This window comes from Cuculus canorus, chromosome 6, assembly GCF_017976375.1.
Source record: "Cuculus canorus isolate bCucCan1 chromosome 6, bCucCan1.pri, whole genome shotgun sequence".
Classification (NCBI taxonomy): domain Eukaryota; kingdom Metazoa; phylum Chordata; class Aves; order Cuculiformes; family Cuculidae; genus Cuculus; species Cuculus canorus.
The window spans coordinates 26,665,355-26,682,206 of record NC_071406.1 but is presented as its reverse complement, the minus strand read 5'-3'; the positions used below and the strand labels follow the sequence as shown (position 1 = coordinate 26,682,206).

Sequence of the window (16,852 nt, the reverse complement as noted above, 5' to 3'; positions counted from 1 at the left end):
AACTAAATAAAATTGTATGAAGCAGAGGAGGGTCAAAGATCTTATAAATTACGTTTCTACTGCTGTCTTGATGGTCAGAACGTGATGGTCTCTTGATGATGATTTCCCAAATATTTGACAAAGACTACATGGAACATTTGAAGTACAGTAGTCTGGAGCTCTGAAATAAAACACCATTAAGAACAGAGCTATCAATCTTTCGCTGTACCAACGCCCTTTCTAAAATTTTCCATTTGCAGATATCACTGCAATTTCCACCGAGGTGTGGCAGATCTGTAAATGTAGGTTTGAGGGAAGAATTAGATCTAGGCCATATCATTTCATCTAACTTATTCTCTAAACTTTGGCTGCTTGTTGTGTGCTGTGTGTGAGGGGAAGAGCCAGTCCAGGCAGACCGACTGCATTTTCTATTGTATTCTTTACCTTTGTATCTGTGCGTCTTACAAACATGAATTGACTTATTGGAGTTTTCAATTCATGTATTTTCCATTACCTTTATATGAAAGACATGCGAATGACTTACAGTCAAGGTTAAAAAGTGTGGTTGTAAGCTGTGCTGATTACTAAAGCATCGTCCCACAGATATAGAACTAGACAGGACAATCAGGAGGCCAGTTCCTGCCTTTGACATTTATATGAACTTTGGTAAGGTGACTAATGTCTTTCTCGACTTCCCTACCTGTAAATAACTGTAGCAGTTCCTATTTAAGTACAGCAGTGTCTATTCTTCTTTGTAAAACACTTTGTAGTACAAAGTTCAGCTGGCTAAATGGGTGATTATTTATGTGCTTGTAATCTTTCTTATTAGCTGTATACCACAGACTTCAACAATTCAATGCTAGCTTTTATTATTATTTTTTTTTTTAGCTCAGGATCTTGGATTTAGGTTGGAGGCTGAAATTTGAATAAATCAGGAACTTTCAACAGAGAACAATGACAAGGAAGCTATTTCCCATTCCTTCCTGAAACTCTAAATGTGCACAGATTCAAGATATGTATTGTAAACCCAAGCTTAGGCTTGCATAAGGAGCAAAAACTTCAGCCAGCATCTTTGTTGGATTTTAGCCCTTGTTCATAGAGTCACAGAACCACTAAGGTTGGAAAAGACCTCTAAGATCAATAAGTTCAACAAGTTCAACCGTCATCCCAATGTCACCATGCCTACTAAACCATGTCCTGAAGTGACACATCTATGTGTTTTTTGACTTGATGAAGACTCCACCACTTCTCTGGGCTGCCTGTTCCAACGCTTCGCCTCTTTTGCACTAAAGAAATTTTACCTAAGGATGTCCACAAATCTAACCCTTTCAGCTTGTACAATTACTGTTTTCAATTGGGTATCATTAAAGCTACCAGAATCAGAACATTTCCAGCCTTTCACCCAGCAGCTTGTATATGGCAGACAACTTTGGGAACAAGAACTGGTCCTATATGGAGTTTGAGAAACCATTCACATCCACAAGACAAATAGTGCCAATGAATAGCATCTGACAATGCGGAAATGTAAGAATGACTTCTAAAATCACACAAACCACAGTTTTCAAATCCAGTAAACACACATCAGAAATAAACCTAAAGGAGAAAAAGAGACAAACTTGAGGACATGAAGTGTTTCAACTGAGCTGTGAGATGAAGGGAACAGTAGAACTGGATGGAGATGCAGTTTGGTCAATGGTACCTTTTGTCACGCATTAATTTTTGAGGACAGAAAGGCCACTGCATACTTTTTTTTTACAGGCATTTTTATAGAAAAGACACAATGGAGAATATGAATTTTTAAGGGCAGGTGACAAGGAATGGGAGCAAGAGAAGCTGAGATCTCTGAGCACCATGGACTGAGGCAGACAGCAGAAAATAAACAAAACCTCTTTCTGTAGAGGAGGAACTAAAAACAGAAGAAAAGGAAGACACAGAAAGAAGATAGAATTGCTTGTATGTAGTGGAGGTAGTAAGGAGAGACAGGGACGGTGGGGCTGTAGTAGAAGCAAAAGGGGGAATTAAGTGGTGACAGAGAGCAGAGATGGAGTGCAGTGTTCTGGAGCTCAGTCAAAAGCTTCCTGCCTGGGGAAATACACAGAGCTATCTTGGTCTAACTGGAAGATTATATTAATAATTATATGAGCATTTTTCCTTGGACAAATAATGTTTTTCCCGTGTAACTTATAATGTTTTGAAAACAGTTTAATAGATAAATGAAATAGTCTTATAACAGTCTTACTAAGAGAGTGTCCTTGTGACAGACAATGTACGTAGGATCCAATGCTCTCACTACAACAGGTCAGTTCTAGCATTGGGAAATTCCATATAGAGAATCTCTGTAGCAACAGAATTTATGGTGAGAATGGAAGGTACAAGGTAAAAAAGAACATAATCAGCTAGATACTGCAAATCAGACATATCCACCTACTGAAGTCAAACAATCCACACATTTCCCACTCTTTAAACTGTCTCAAATCCTTTGACAAATATAAGTTGTATTTCTTTACTGAACTCTCTGAGCATTAATTCCTTGAGAGAGGTAAGGGAAAAAATCAGAAAAAAAAAATCACAAATATCAGACTGTGATAACACTTGATTCACAGGAGACAAATAAAATCCTTGATTTCTCAGCATCCTTTAGTTCCTATTGACCACTGTGTAGTCAGGATTCCACTCACAAAAAAAGTCATATTTATACAGAATGAGAAATTTGCTTATTATGGCAAATTATATCATGGCAATTATATCATGGAGAATATGAATTCAAGTGATCAGTTGTTTACCTCTTATATGAAACAAAACCCAAGATCTTGGTAGATAACTTCTCCCTACAGGTTTGCTTTCTTTTAGAGGCCGGGAGTGAAGTAGACTTATTAATGATGCTCTGTTTTCCTCTCTCACAGACAGTGAGAGAGTGTTCACAGAACGCAACACTATATTACACTCCAAACCTCAACAGATGGCTTTTTTCCAGTTTAACTTATTCTTTCCTGCTCTAATTAGCTGGTAGGAATCAAATTATTGAAGTAATTCCTTGACAGTTTTTGTGTTTTTCTTTTAAAGTGGTATAATAGAAATTTTATGAAGAGCTAAGAACAGGTTCGTACATACCCAGGTTGTCAGAAGTCAATGGTAAATGAAAATAAGATTGGAGTCTTTTTTAGGGTTTTTTTTTCACACCTGTGTTGAGGAAAAAGCAGTTGGGGACTTTCCTTGTGCTGGGTGAATACTGTCTGAGGCTAGTGTGGCTCTTACCTCGTGTAGACTGGAGAAGTACCTAGCAAAATAAACAGGATTTCAGGCTTTAGTCACTGTCCTCAGGAAGAGAAATGTTCGGTGTTCATCAATGAAAGGTTTCGCCTAAAGGATTAGTCCAGAGTCATACAAAGACTTTCTGAAATGAAGCCTTATTTCTTGAAGGAGAGACACTTCTGAAAGTCCATCTACCTGCACAGAACTGATTTCAGCATTAGAGCTCCAAGCTTTAGTCTTTATGCAGGGCAAAATCCCACAGACTCACAGAGAAACCAGTCCAGGTTTGGCCAGGCTGTATTGTTAAAATATGGAGGAAGAAACACCGAGGGATTTGTCTCCCACACGTTCTTGTTAGCATAACTCTTTTGAATGTTTATTAGCACAGCCTCCCAGACAAGCTGATGCAATAAGTCAACCTACCCCAAAGGTGTCGTTATATGAAGTCAGAAATGAGTGGAGTGGAAGGAGGCGGTTATAACCAGAATGGCAACTGCTTGATGTCGCTGACCGCTTTTCCTCTGAATCTCCGCCGTTGTGCAAATGCCATGACCATGCTGAGGGAAAACTTATGGTCATATTAGAGTAAGATCAAAATTAACTGCCTCTCCTGTCCCACTGGGTAATGTTAATGCACTTGGAGCAGCTATGCAGGGCAAGAGGTGACCGATTTTGAAAGACTTGGCCTCTGATATCACCCATGGGCTCAGCAGTGGAGTCATCTGGCAAAAGCTTATCTCATCCGGCTAAGTACCCTGCTTTCTTTCCTCTTGGCAAGAGTAAAAAAAAAAGTCTTTTCTGTAGGGTTTCAGCCAGGCACTGGAGGAACAGAACAGGTCAAAGAGGCCAACTTTTACACAAAAGAAGCTCAGTGAGAGGCCGTTATAATTGTTGGAGAAAGCTTCATGTAGGGAGTCTGGAATTGTCTTTGTGGAAAAAAGAACTGAAAAGTTTCAGATAAAAATCACGGGGTTCCTGATTTGGGCAGATTTTGTCACAGTGTTTAAATTTTCCCTTTAAAATAATAAAAAAATATACCCCTTAACTGCTCAGATAGTAGAAACAGCCCATGAGCCACATGGTTGTAACGGGTTTTAGTTAAAGAACGATTTAAACAAGAATGGTTTATGTCTGAAAGAAATGAACCTGAAGAGAAACTTTGAGGACACAGTGTCACAGTCAATCTGGAGCCTTCTTATAGTCCTGCCCCCCACCCCTGTATAAACAGTGCCACTGGAGAGAACAAAGTAGATGAACAGAAGCATGGATCCAGCCTTCCACATGCAAACTTCAGTGCAGGGGACCCCAAGATAGAGACAGAAATCAGATGATGCTACTGCTATGAAATAGTTCAATCCGTGTCATTTCATGTCACTAGTTTTGATGAAATGTCTCCATGGCCAAACAGTACTACGTCCATGAGCAATGCTTTCTTTCTCAAAAAATGTGAAAGAAATTAACTGACTGCTGATTTTTGATCAATATGATTAATGATGACATAGAGTTGGAGAAGGAAAATAATTTTTCTGGCTCTGGCTCCACTTAGCCATCTCCTGTGATGAAGAGGAAGGTGTCCTGCTGTGGGGTTGGAGAATGTTTGTATGCTTGGACAATGGGCAGCAGAGCTCTGCCCCCATCTTTTGCGTGCTAATTATGCAACAAGATAGATCATATGTTTCAAAACTCTACATTTAAGTGTACAACCCACAAAATTTTAGGAATCAAGAAAAGAAACAGATAATTTTCCAAATAATTCTTTATTCTCCTGCCACTTAGTAGCACAAAAACCTGAAATTTTCTGAAAATTTGGTTTCAGTCATTTCACATTTCAATTTCCTCATCAATAAAAGAAAGATATTTTAAAACCTACCAGCTTGCCTCACTGGTGTTTGACCATCACTGTTTGTATTTTTCATTGATATTTGTAAAAGCAGCTCATTGAAACCTGACTCAGAAATTGACTGGAATAATGCTATTTTGCTTTTTTTCTACTATCAAAACTACATTTGTTTTCCTCCAGAAGACAAAGTAGGATCAAAAAATATTTCATACTCTGCTTTTGCCAGAGTTCTAACTATGAATTGCCATATCGGCCAGCATCTCATGGCTTTTGCTAGACCACTGGAGTACAAATTGGAAAGAAATCCAAAAAGGCAAACATAGAAAATGCTTATGTAGTTAATTGTTCGACTTCTGCTTGCTGGTTTTTATTTGCCTGTATCTTTCAAAGAATACTTGACCACGGGTATAGATGTAATTACATTTAATTACAAAAAAATATTCTGGTAAGCCCTCCTGGCATATGTATATGTTTCTGAAATTCTTCACATTGCAAAAGCACCTCATTAAACTCCAGTATCCCAGCTGCTGCGGTAAACATAGCTGGAGGGTCTGCTCCCCCCATCAGTCAAGTGCTGACAAAGAGTGCATGCATTGCAGTTCTGCTAAATCTCACACATTAATCAGCATCTACATTACTGCCTCACCCTTTAGGGAACTCTAATCATTAAATTTGTATAGGAAATATTAATAAAAACATAGGAGAGGGAGGAATTTGCTATATACACAAGCATTTGCATGCTTATTCTATCTGATGTTTTCAGTTAAGGTATGTGGCATGGGAAAGGTCCAGAGCTACCATAACAGCAGATCTCTTGTCACTCTTGCTCCAGGGTGATCATACGGTAGCTTTTCCCAACTAGCTCCTGACTGCAACTGGTCTCTTGTAGTTCAGTAATATGTCACAGACCAGGCTAATCAGCCGTTTGGACATTTAAAATTTTCTTTCCAGGTAAGTTAGCTCATTTATATTTACATAGCTCTGTATTTCCCACCTGTAATACTCAAGTAGCCATTACCAGTACTGGGAATAGGGGCACCCTTTGTTAGACCAAATCCTTCCTACTGATGCTCAAAGTCAACCTCTAAATGAAGAGAATGATCATTCTTTTGCTCCCTACACACACAACAGCATCTAATCCAAACAGCATCTATATTTCTGAACGTCAGACAGACAGTATCCAAGGACCCACTTTCAACTGCACAGCTATGAGAATATGAAATAAAACCACCTTTCATAAATTAAACAGATCAACATTTCTTTAAAACATGTATTCTGAGTTCATAATCTGGTTTGGAAGGAACTGGAGACTTTACAAACCTCAAATGTGAATCTAAATGTATTTGTTTACATCACAGAAATCTCAGGAGGGAATTATAGTGCCTGATTCATCACTTTTCTTTTTATCCCGGTTTCATGCCAGATTCGTGGCAATCTGTCTAGTTTCACTGGCATTAAACTAGAACATAGCAGTGATCAATCAGGTCTGCAGCCTTACCACAGAGCAGTCATGAATTATTACAGCAAGCACAAAAAACTCCATCCCTCTCTTAAGCATTTTGTTAACAACTTTTCATTTTCCCTGTTAAATAGAAGTGTAAACCAAATTCTAAATAGGTCCCATAAATCAAATATAGCTTCTAAAAATAGACATTGGAAGGAAATTTAATTCCTTGGTTTTTCCCTTTATTAGTAAGGACTGAATTATCCTGTCTGCCTTCTTGGAGTTACAGTTCTGCCTGACTCTGTGGTCTTCCAGCTCTGTAAGGCTCTTTCCAATATTGTCCTGACTTTAAAAGACAGAATAGAAAACACACTTATCAGAAAAACCGTCAGGAAAGCAATCCTTCCATGCAGAAGCTTCTTTTCCTCATAGCACAAGAGCTCCTGTTCCATAGCCCTGCTTCCAGAGAGGGCCAGGTTAGCTAGAAGCTTACAGCAGATGTTCCTGACATGAGATCCCTCATCCATCACATGGGGAAAATTACAGACTGGCAGATCTTCCCAGAGAAAGTAATCAACCCAGGGAGAAACACCCTTGAAATAAACATTCTGTTTGGATAACTAATGTAAAGATTGACTTTAAACCACAATTTAAACAATGCTAGTCTTGAAGTTGCTTTCTTCTGCTGCTTTCTAAGCAGCTCAAACTCCTCTTTGCTGAAGGAAACGGGGACAGCTTTCAAAGAACCGTTGCTGACTAAATAAGAGGAACCAGGAAGAGGTTAAGTACAAGGGGTTTTTTTTGTCTTTTGATCTCTCAGATGAGACATTTTCTGGACCCAACATAAATCTCTTACGAGATTATCAGGAATGACTCCAAGATAAAGGTTTCACATAATTTGCAGCTGCCCAGCGTGAACTCATGGCATCAGAGCAGGGAGAAACCTCCAGCAAGACCACAGGGTGTCACTGTGTGCAGAACAGCCAAGTCAGGGTCTGCTTCTACATTGCTTCAGAGCTCCCTAAAATTAACTCATTCCAAAATAATACCGTTTAGTTAACAGTGAAGTACTGCTTTCTGTTTCCAGCACAACAAAGTTAAGCTTAATCCCAAATCTGTACTGCCTGTTAGACTCCAACTCTCTACAAAGAGAAGTTCCATCCATGCCCGGCTCAGAGAAGAGTTACAGGACACTGAGCAGAGCACCAAACAATACGAGTCCAGCCAAGAGCTCAGCACAAACTACTTTCTCATTTAAAGAACTGGTTCTGAGTTAGTACAACTGGGAAAGGACTGGCAAAGGACTTCAGTCATATATAAACTGGTTTCTTAAACAGAAGTCTTACTCATCGTCTAAACCAAGGAATGACAGTCTGCAAGAAATGAAAGATTGCATTTAATTCATTGAACAAAGTAAAAATAAGTGAGGCGAACTAAAGAAAACTGCAGTGATTGCTGATGTGAAATCTAAAATCCTTGGCTTGTTGGAAAGATTGATAATAAACTCAAGTCTCAAAATGTGCGAAAAAAGGCTTAAAGGACGTATGATGATGAACATATGAATCTCTTTTGTGCACATCTATATCGGATTATTCAAATATCTGTTTTAGATTGAAATATACATCCGAATAATTCCCTTATTCTTGAAGCAAGTAAATGTAAACTAGGATGACACTGATTTTCTGGCATGAGCTGTAAGGGGAACCCGACAGCCAGTGTTTCTGGGTGCCTCAGGCAGTGCTGGTGGGCCAAACGAAACTACAAGACCTTGGAAAAACAGACTTTCACAAAGATATGGAACAAGGCAAAGCACCAAGACTGGAAAAGAGACTTAAAGCACAATGTGGTGTCTCAAAGCTTGTCCAACTGTGTAGGAGAACTCACTTCATTGTAAGGTTACACTGACACAGGGTCTATTCTGACACAAAAGCAGACGTCAACAAAGATTACATCTTTGCTGCAAAGAGCAGGAGCAGTTTCCATACTCACAGTATAACCTCACCTGGCCCAAAATCTGACAGAGAAAGAAGAGATTCACATGAAGGAAATAGGAGGGCAGTGGAGATAAAGGTGATTTTTGAGAGGTTAGAAGAGGGCCAGAGCTGTTGAGTGACTGCCAGGAAATACTCAGAGAAACAGGTTCAAAGTGAAGAAACATGCCTCTGAAATGAATGTGCCAAAGAAAAAACTTACCCGTAGATGATTAAATATTTGCAAATAATGGCTACTGTTTTACCAAGTGTTACCAAAGCTTTTACACATAACCTTCCCGAATAGCTCACAATTACTTTGTCCATTGACTCAAGCAGTTATAACAATGTATTAGTTTGTGAAAACACTTACCATGTTTATTGTTTTCAAATACAGAAGAAAGCTAAGTATATTGAGACGACAGTTATCCAGAGTTGTATATTCATCAGTAATAGTGGATAGTATTAATAATGTGCTACTTTCCAGCTGCTTACTTGCTTTATTTTCAGCCTATGTACAAATGACATATTGAAGAAGTTGAAGATCTGAATACAACTGAGGTAAAGACCATGAATACAAATCCATAGTTACCAGAAATATAATACTAGCTGATCCCCTAATATACATTTAAACCATTTCCTACTAGCTTCATATGCAGGAATCAATCATGGTGGAAAACGGCTTAGAATTGACTCACTGATTGCAATCAAAGCTACAGCTGCAATAGCTATCACTGCAAGCAGTTTCTCTCTTGGTTGTGAGCTGTGGGATTATTCTAAGCTCTAAAATAAAGGCCAGGGGTAGCAGCCAGAACTAAAAAAATCAAATATTTCTTGGCATTCTGTAGCTTATAAAGCCATTTAAAAAGATATTGTAGCTTAACAGTTGTGTATTGTACCTTGTGGAAGGTGACATTTGCCAGGAAAGAAGAAAACAAATACAAAACAATAAAACTCTTCCTTAGCAAGAGATTATTATTGCTGCCTTTGCAGTTTCCTTCCTTTTGGAATAATATCTCAAGGATTTCAGTAAGAATGTCATAAAGCTCATCCTGGCAAACTGTTCACAGCTTGCTCGTGGTTCAAATGCACATGTGTAAAGCTCCTCATATTCATGTCTCTTCCAAAGCATGAATCAAGTGAGCTCCTAATAATAGTACTTCTTGGGGTTTACAACCCTTTTTACAAAAGGAAGATGCAAATATCAGTGTGTAACTTCTTTGTTCGGTTTTCTAAGATTTCAAAGCAACAGCAAAACAAGGTTCCACAACCTTGTTCTCACCATCAGCACATCTAGGTGGGATGGAAAAGACAAAGCAGTCATTGTTAATTCAGACCAAGTCAGCAGTAATTTCCAAGGGCATTCTTCGGAATTTCTGCTAAGCTCACTACCTACTAGAGGCAAAGAGGATCCTGGGTTTTGTTTTATCTGTACTTCCTCCATCTGTACTTCCACAATCAGGAACACCTCGCTGTGATTCCCATGGCATGAGCTGTTCCACACCCTTCTACGGGATATGCTGTTCACATTAAAGCCTAAGTCACACACTAGCACTAGCATTTTAGAAAGCTTCAAAGAACATTTCAAAACAATTTCAGCCCTGTTGTCTACTCACTGTGTTTCAAAAACAGATGGTAAAAACCTCATGTTGATCTGGATCAAAAAATTCTTCTGGATCACAACTCTTTAAAAGCAAAATTCTTTTCTCTACCCCCTTCTCTAATAACTTTTTAGTTCAAGGTTGCAGTTCCACTTCAAAGAGAAAAGGTTGTATAAGTACAATCAGTAATACAAACATGTTGCATTCAGAACAGCTGGCCTTGTAGGTTAAATTGCTCCCTGCGTAGAAGCAGGAGCTGTCTTCCAAATCCTAACATAACAAACAGAAGATGGAGCAAATGCTGCAGCTACACAGCAGCTGATCTGAGATGCTACTGTTTGCTGATGGTCAAAGAAAAAGCAGGAAAGGTTTATTTAGAAATTCTTTTCTTTCTGCCACTGCATGAGAACACCTGTGGTAGGGAACTTCAGAAAGACTTGAAGGGAATACTACCACCATAAGCCTTTCTTGTTTCTTAGTGGTGAGGGCTCAGTGCTGAAATGTTTAGGCTGTGGGATACCTAGATACCAGGGCAAGCAGTACTGCAATAATAGGATAAGTAGGCTGCAACAGAGCTCATTGCTTTATTGAGCTTTCCACCTGCCTTGCTCAAGCTCATGTTCTGCCCGGTGTGACTCTTCTCTGCTTGTGTCATCAGAATGAAGGATGTGGCCTCTGGTGAAAAACACTGCCTTTAAAATGCACATTCATCTGTTTGGCACTGCTAACTCCTTAAGTGTGGTTTGATTCCATGAGATTAATAACACCAAGACATTAATTCTCTGTGGTCCATCTGCATCCCAGGTATCCCAGGGAAAACATAAATAAAGAGAGACAATGTTAACCATGCTTCATTCTGCTAATATGATAGTCTCTCAGTTCCCCAGTGAAGCCATTTGAGAAAAACATTAGAAGTGATGATTTTAAACACAGATATGTGAATAGGGTTTTGAGGGGGAGAAAGGGAAAACAGAGCTCCTTCCAGTATCATATAATTTGTTCTAACATAGAACTGCTTTGATTACTCTAAAACGAATCTTGGCTGGTCCAGCTGATCTCATTTCCACCAGCTTGTGATGCAGACAGCTCAGATTCATGGGAAAGCATCACTAGCTCTACACCTTCCTGCACTCTCTCTGAATTTCTGCAGTCCAGCCTTGTGTAGTTGGCAAAAACTTTCATGACTGATAGCTTCATTTTGTTTAGTCTCTGCTAGCTTTTTTTCCAGATTCATTAAAAGCCCACTTTCGGGTATTTTGAAGTGAGGCTTTAACTTCAGTTACTCCACATAAAGAGTTAAATTATTTTGTCCCTGAAAGCTCAATAAATGGGTCTATCTTGATTGATTCTTTAAGTGCAACCCCTTCCCAATATTCTGAACGTAATGAGGTTACTGCTAAAAGCTGGATTCTCTCTCATCTGTCTGCATTATCTATTTATTCTGCACACGTCACCATGGTAAATGTGTTGCATTAAGTACTAAATAGTAGAGGTCAGACAAACCCTGCATTTGTGTATCCGTCCCGCCCCACTCCCACCTCACCCTTGCAAGGCTGAAACATTTCTTAATGGATTTTAGTTTATTACCAGATGAAAATAAACAAAAGAAGAATTGTCACACTAGTGAAATATAATTTAAACACAATCTCAAAACAAAATAATTTGATATTCTTATTCAAACCATTTTGTGTTATGATGTTTAAATGGACTTCAGTTCAAATTGCCTCTAAAATTTTTTACTATTTAAAAATCCCACTGAAAACACAAACAGAATATTTGCTTAAGGCTAACCTGGACCTCTTTTTGATCCAAATTTTATTTTTCTGAAAGGACATCAACATCCAAAATTGTATGCTCATGTAGCTGTATGAAATACAGCTTAAGTACTTTGGCTACAAGAAGTAGTTACTTACATCTAGGGTTTTTTTTAAATAGAAGAGTTCACCATCTATTGGAAAGTCTCACCAAATCCAACTGTAGGAAGTGTATGAGTATTTGGCACAGTGTAAATCTGTTAGAGTTCCTCTAGCAAAATATTAAGTCTTATAAATGCAATAAACTTAGAAGCTGTCCAACCATCTTCCTTACCAGAGTAGGTAGTTGTGCACAGTGCTATTCTCTACCCAAGGCACACCTCTTTGTCATGCTAATACACACAAAGGTGATAACAGAGGTAAACAGCCAGAAAGCTTATCAGTTCTGATGCTGAATAATCAAGCAGCTGGAGATCTGTAACATGAAGTCATATATATTAAAAATTATTTGCAAATAATCTCCTGGGGTGGAAGAAGGCTGTTTCTATGGTGCTTTTGTATATGGAACAAGTAAAATAGATGAAGAGTACAAGGTTCAACTCTAAAAATACCTCCTTCACTTTCAGATAGTTCCTCGGACGTTGACCCTTCCAACATAAAACCAACAGGATGCAGGGAGCAGGAGGAAAAAGTTATGTCATGGTACACATTACGGACTGCACTGATAAATAAAAAAGTACATCAATTCACCTGTTGGGGATCACCTGTTTGCAGATATTTCTCCTTGTTATAGCATTACTCACTGACTAAAGAGAGTCCAGTCTCTACTTGGGCACTATGCAATATATTACATTTCCTACTGTTTCAGACTACTTGTTTTACACAACAACTAAAATGCTCCCAGGAAATGTTTCTGTTTGGGAACTAGTACATTCATGACCCCAAAGAATAGTGAAAATGGATCTGCCTGCGTTGGTGATAACCTTCAGTTTAGGCACAGCAGTGTATGGTGCAAGCCAAACAACTCAAGCCTAGCTTGCTGTCTTTACCATGCTGCAAGGAGCATGACAGCACTTTTGGCATGTGATAGCAATGACATAAAATCCCCATCATCTCATGAAAATGAAGAGTTTTCATGAAAGTTGCTAAAGAAAGGTTTGGTTTTTTTCTATTCACAAGTTTGGAACTTGTGAGCCGTCACTTCTGGACTGCATTAAGAACAGCTCAAGCACATCTTCATGACTTTTTTTTTTTTTTCTAAGTCCCTGAACTCTTTTCATGGGTCAAATTACAGATGGTTTACTCACAGTGAATATATGTGAGGAACTTATGCTGTGGCTTTTCCCAGGGCCTTCTGTGAGCCTGAACTGCTGAATAAATTCAAAGTAAGTCGAACAAAAGTACATCCTTGCATGGTGTATATAGGTAAGAACAAGGGATGTTGTTTGCCACTGAATGTTTGCTGTCACATATCAGCCTGCGAACAGCAGTATACTTTCAAGCATAGACACTTACATCTCTGTTCTTGAATCCCTATCGCCCATCAGGTCTCATGCAATGTTGTTCTAAATAAGTCATTGTTTCAATGTGTCAGATAGAACTTTGCAGCACAGGCCCAAAGAACACAAAGGTCCTCACTGCTCTGATCAACAATGCCTGATCTCTGAGCACCCTGGTAATCTGCGCTGAGCTACACTGGTTGTGTACTTCGTTGCTTATTGCCATACATTCACAAACTCCTATACTGAAATAAGAACACAGTGCACATTTAAGTGTGGCATCCACATTTAGCATATAGAAAAGCCAACTAGTTTGGGAAAAAAAATGCTAAATCCAACAGTTAATGACAGTTTTTATTAATGCACTGGTTTCCTGAATGTTTTATTACCACATTTGAAGCCTAAATTTGCAATTGAAAACAGATGCTATTTGGCTTATTCACTTTCTATTTCCTGAACAAAAGTAAGCAGCGTGTCCTACCAGAATCACAAGCTTTTGAAAAACATATCAGTTTTCATGAACTATGAGGCCCAGAGTTCTCCACTGCTTTAAGTTTCAGTGAGACTTTTGCCAAAGAAAGTATAGCAGAACTGTGTGATGATGCGCAGAAGCAACTGCTTCCTACCTAGTAGGGCTATTCCAGTTTATTTTGTCTTGAGGGAGATAAAATATGTGACCATTAGGTGTTAAAAAAACCATTAATTCATCTAGAAGCATAATCTAACAAACATTAATACTGTGTCAAGCATATCACATTTATCCCCTCAAGGACATGGTGCTGGTATAGTTTGCATCGTTCGAAAAGCACATCTGTAAGTGATAAGGAGACCTATTGTGTCTGGGAGTATCCAGAACTAATTTAGCATGAAAAACCTAACCTACTTTGGGTTGTCATGGATGAGATTGCTGCAGGTGGAAGGACAGTTATTCCTCCCACCACACATCTGGCTGTGTTGTTCGCTACTACACTAAATATTGAGGCTGCTCCAGAGGCATCTCACCAGACCTCTGAGGAAGTGGCAGTAAGCTGAAAGACATGAATTCCTCTCTGGACAATGGAAAATTAGCTGGGAACAAAACAGAAAAACTGCTGATGCCCAAAGACAACCTGCAAACAAGTTCCTTGACTGGAAACAGGTATTGCTTGCTTGCCTTCAAGTTATGATTTTCAGCCTTCAGAAAACTCAGATGTACAGAGTTGTACTTGGTATATATGTTTTACATTTCTTTTGTGGTGATAGTATACTCTTTCTGCCTTGAAATGAGATTTGCAAAATACAAAAAGACAGCTCTGGAGAAGATTTATCAAAACACATTTCTATGTTTTTCTTGTTTCCAAACACAGAGTAACATTTACAATGCAAGCAAGGAAAGCAAAACAGGCAACTGAGCAGAAAGGATAGTTGGAAACAGAAAATACATAGCAAGAATATGTTTACACATATTCTGATAGTTCAAGAAGACCGAATACTTTGACACAAATTGAACAGCCTTTGCCAGCCAGATTGTTTGATGTTGTGTTGGCTCTGTGACAAAGCCGGGCCATACTGGAACGTTTGAATTGTTTGCTGATCGAAGTGAGCCTTAATGTCACTAAACCTGACTTGCGGTCTGATATGTTTTCCTCCCTCAACTTCTCTACATTATCACCAGTTTTTTCTTGAGCCATCACGGTACAACATTCTGCTAGCTTAAAGCATGGTCAAGCTTTTATTTCAGATGATAATAATTGATTTTCATATATATTCTGTAATGCTTGGTACAGAGACAGGAGGTTCTGATTATATTGTGGCAGTGCAGAAAGTGTTGTCTTCAGGCTATGACAGTTTTCAGCTTCTGGTAGCTCCAGTAAGACAAAGAGGAAGAAATTTAGGAGTTTTTTGATTAAGAGCTTCTGCAGCTTATTGGTTAAATGTGTCAATAAGACTAAGCATATGCTTATATTCCTTTTTTAAAGTACAGCCATGAAGCAACTGTGGCTATATCAGGATATTAACGGGTTACCCCAGTAACCCATACAGGCATCCTGCACAGGATGAGTGATGCACAGTTTTGTAGTTCTGTCCACTAATATTTGGGTTTGCTTTCACAGAAAGTAAAAGGAACTTGTAATTTCAAATAAAAGTAAGACTGATTGGGTATCATGAAATCAAATATCAGAGGCTTACAAAACAGAACTCCATTGATGGCAACTGAATCGCTATAGCATTAACTCCCTAAGTAGAATCTCCATTTTCTAGTGCTAGATTCTCTGCTCAGATGTGACATAACCCATCACAGAGCACTTTACAGACCGCTTAATGAGTTATGGGTTTATTCATTACTATGTTGCTTCACAAGCCCATGTGGTCCACTGCAATCACTATCACTATTACTGCCGCAATTCAAATTTTAATTCTTGACCTTGACTGCAATAATATATGATGCCAACCAGAGTGAGCAGGAGAAAACGCACCGGTCAATGATACTACAGGAGGGATATTAGGTCATGGAGTCATGTCTACCACCTGTCTTTAAATCACCTAGTGTAGTCTAGCCTTTAATGTCTCATTGGAATCAAAGAAGCCAGGCAGACTCTTACAGTTTTTGAGTAGATGACATAGGTTTAAAATTACTTAGCCTTAGTAGATATTCCGTCTTCACCTTTTAGCACAATAGACCTAAATCGGTGAAGAGAGATTCCTGTCAAAACTGTAGTAGACATCAGGCACAGATGAGAAGACAGAAGAAAACAACTATTTAAGGTCTTTGTACAGCACAACTCAAACTGAATTTATTACAAAGTTCTGAAATGTCCAAACATATTTTAATGCCTTCTGGTTTCCAGATGGGTCTGCATCCAGAACATCAGGACACCACAAAAATGCCACTGTTTTCCTGCTGCAATCAGAAGCAGCTGCCACAGAAGGCTATAGAAAAGTCTGATTCTCAGAAAATGTCTGTCTTTCCTTTTTTTTTTTTTTTCAAAATACAAGAAATTTGGATAGTTTGAGTAAACTTTGCAAGGTTGTCCAAACATTTAGAAACACACATTTCAAACCCTTGGAAGCATATACTTCACTAGCAATTTTTGTTCCTAACGAGGGAATTGGAGAACTCTAGCAGTTAAAATTCAAGAGACAGGATTCTGGTATAGCCCAGTTTTAATTTAATAGGTGGCTTTGACAGTATCGCTTACATTGTCTGCAGCTTAGTTTCCCTGCTGACCCAGGGAATCATGTTCCTAAAGAAATTTTGCTGGAGTTTTCAAGTTCACACCCTTACTATTATTATTTTATTCACTGTAAACATGTATAGTGGTGAATTTAACATTCTTTGAGACAAATTGTTATTCAGCAACCTATTGAATTCTATTCTAAATACAATAAGAGACCGGAATTTGGATTTTAATCAACAAGGTGTCAAGAGCACCAAGGACTAGCTGACTCCTCTGAAAGTTGGAAGTATACAATAATTTCAGAGACTGCACCAGACCTTGCAAGATCAAGCCCATAAAGAAATCTTTTTACTAT

General features: G+C 38.7%; 1 protein-coding gene across 1 annotated transcript in view; it reads right to left on the bottom strand.

The window, feature by feature from the left end:
- The window catches only part of PPP1R1C (protein phosphatase 1 regulatory inhibitor subunit 1C), a 52,854-nt gene that overhangs the window by 30,701 nt on the left and 5,301 nt on the right, over positions 1-16,852 (bottom strand).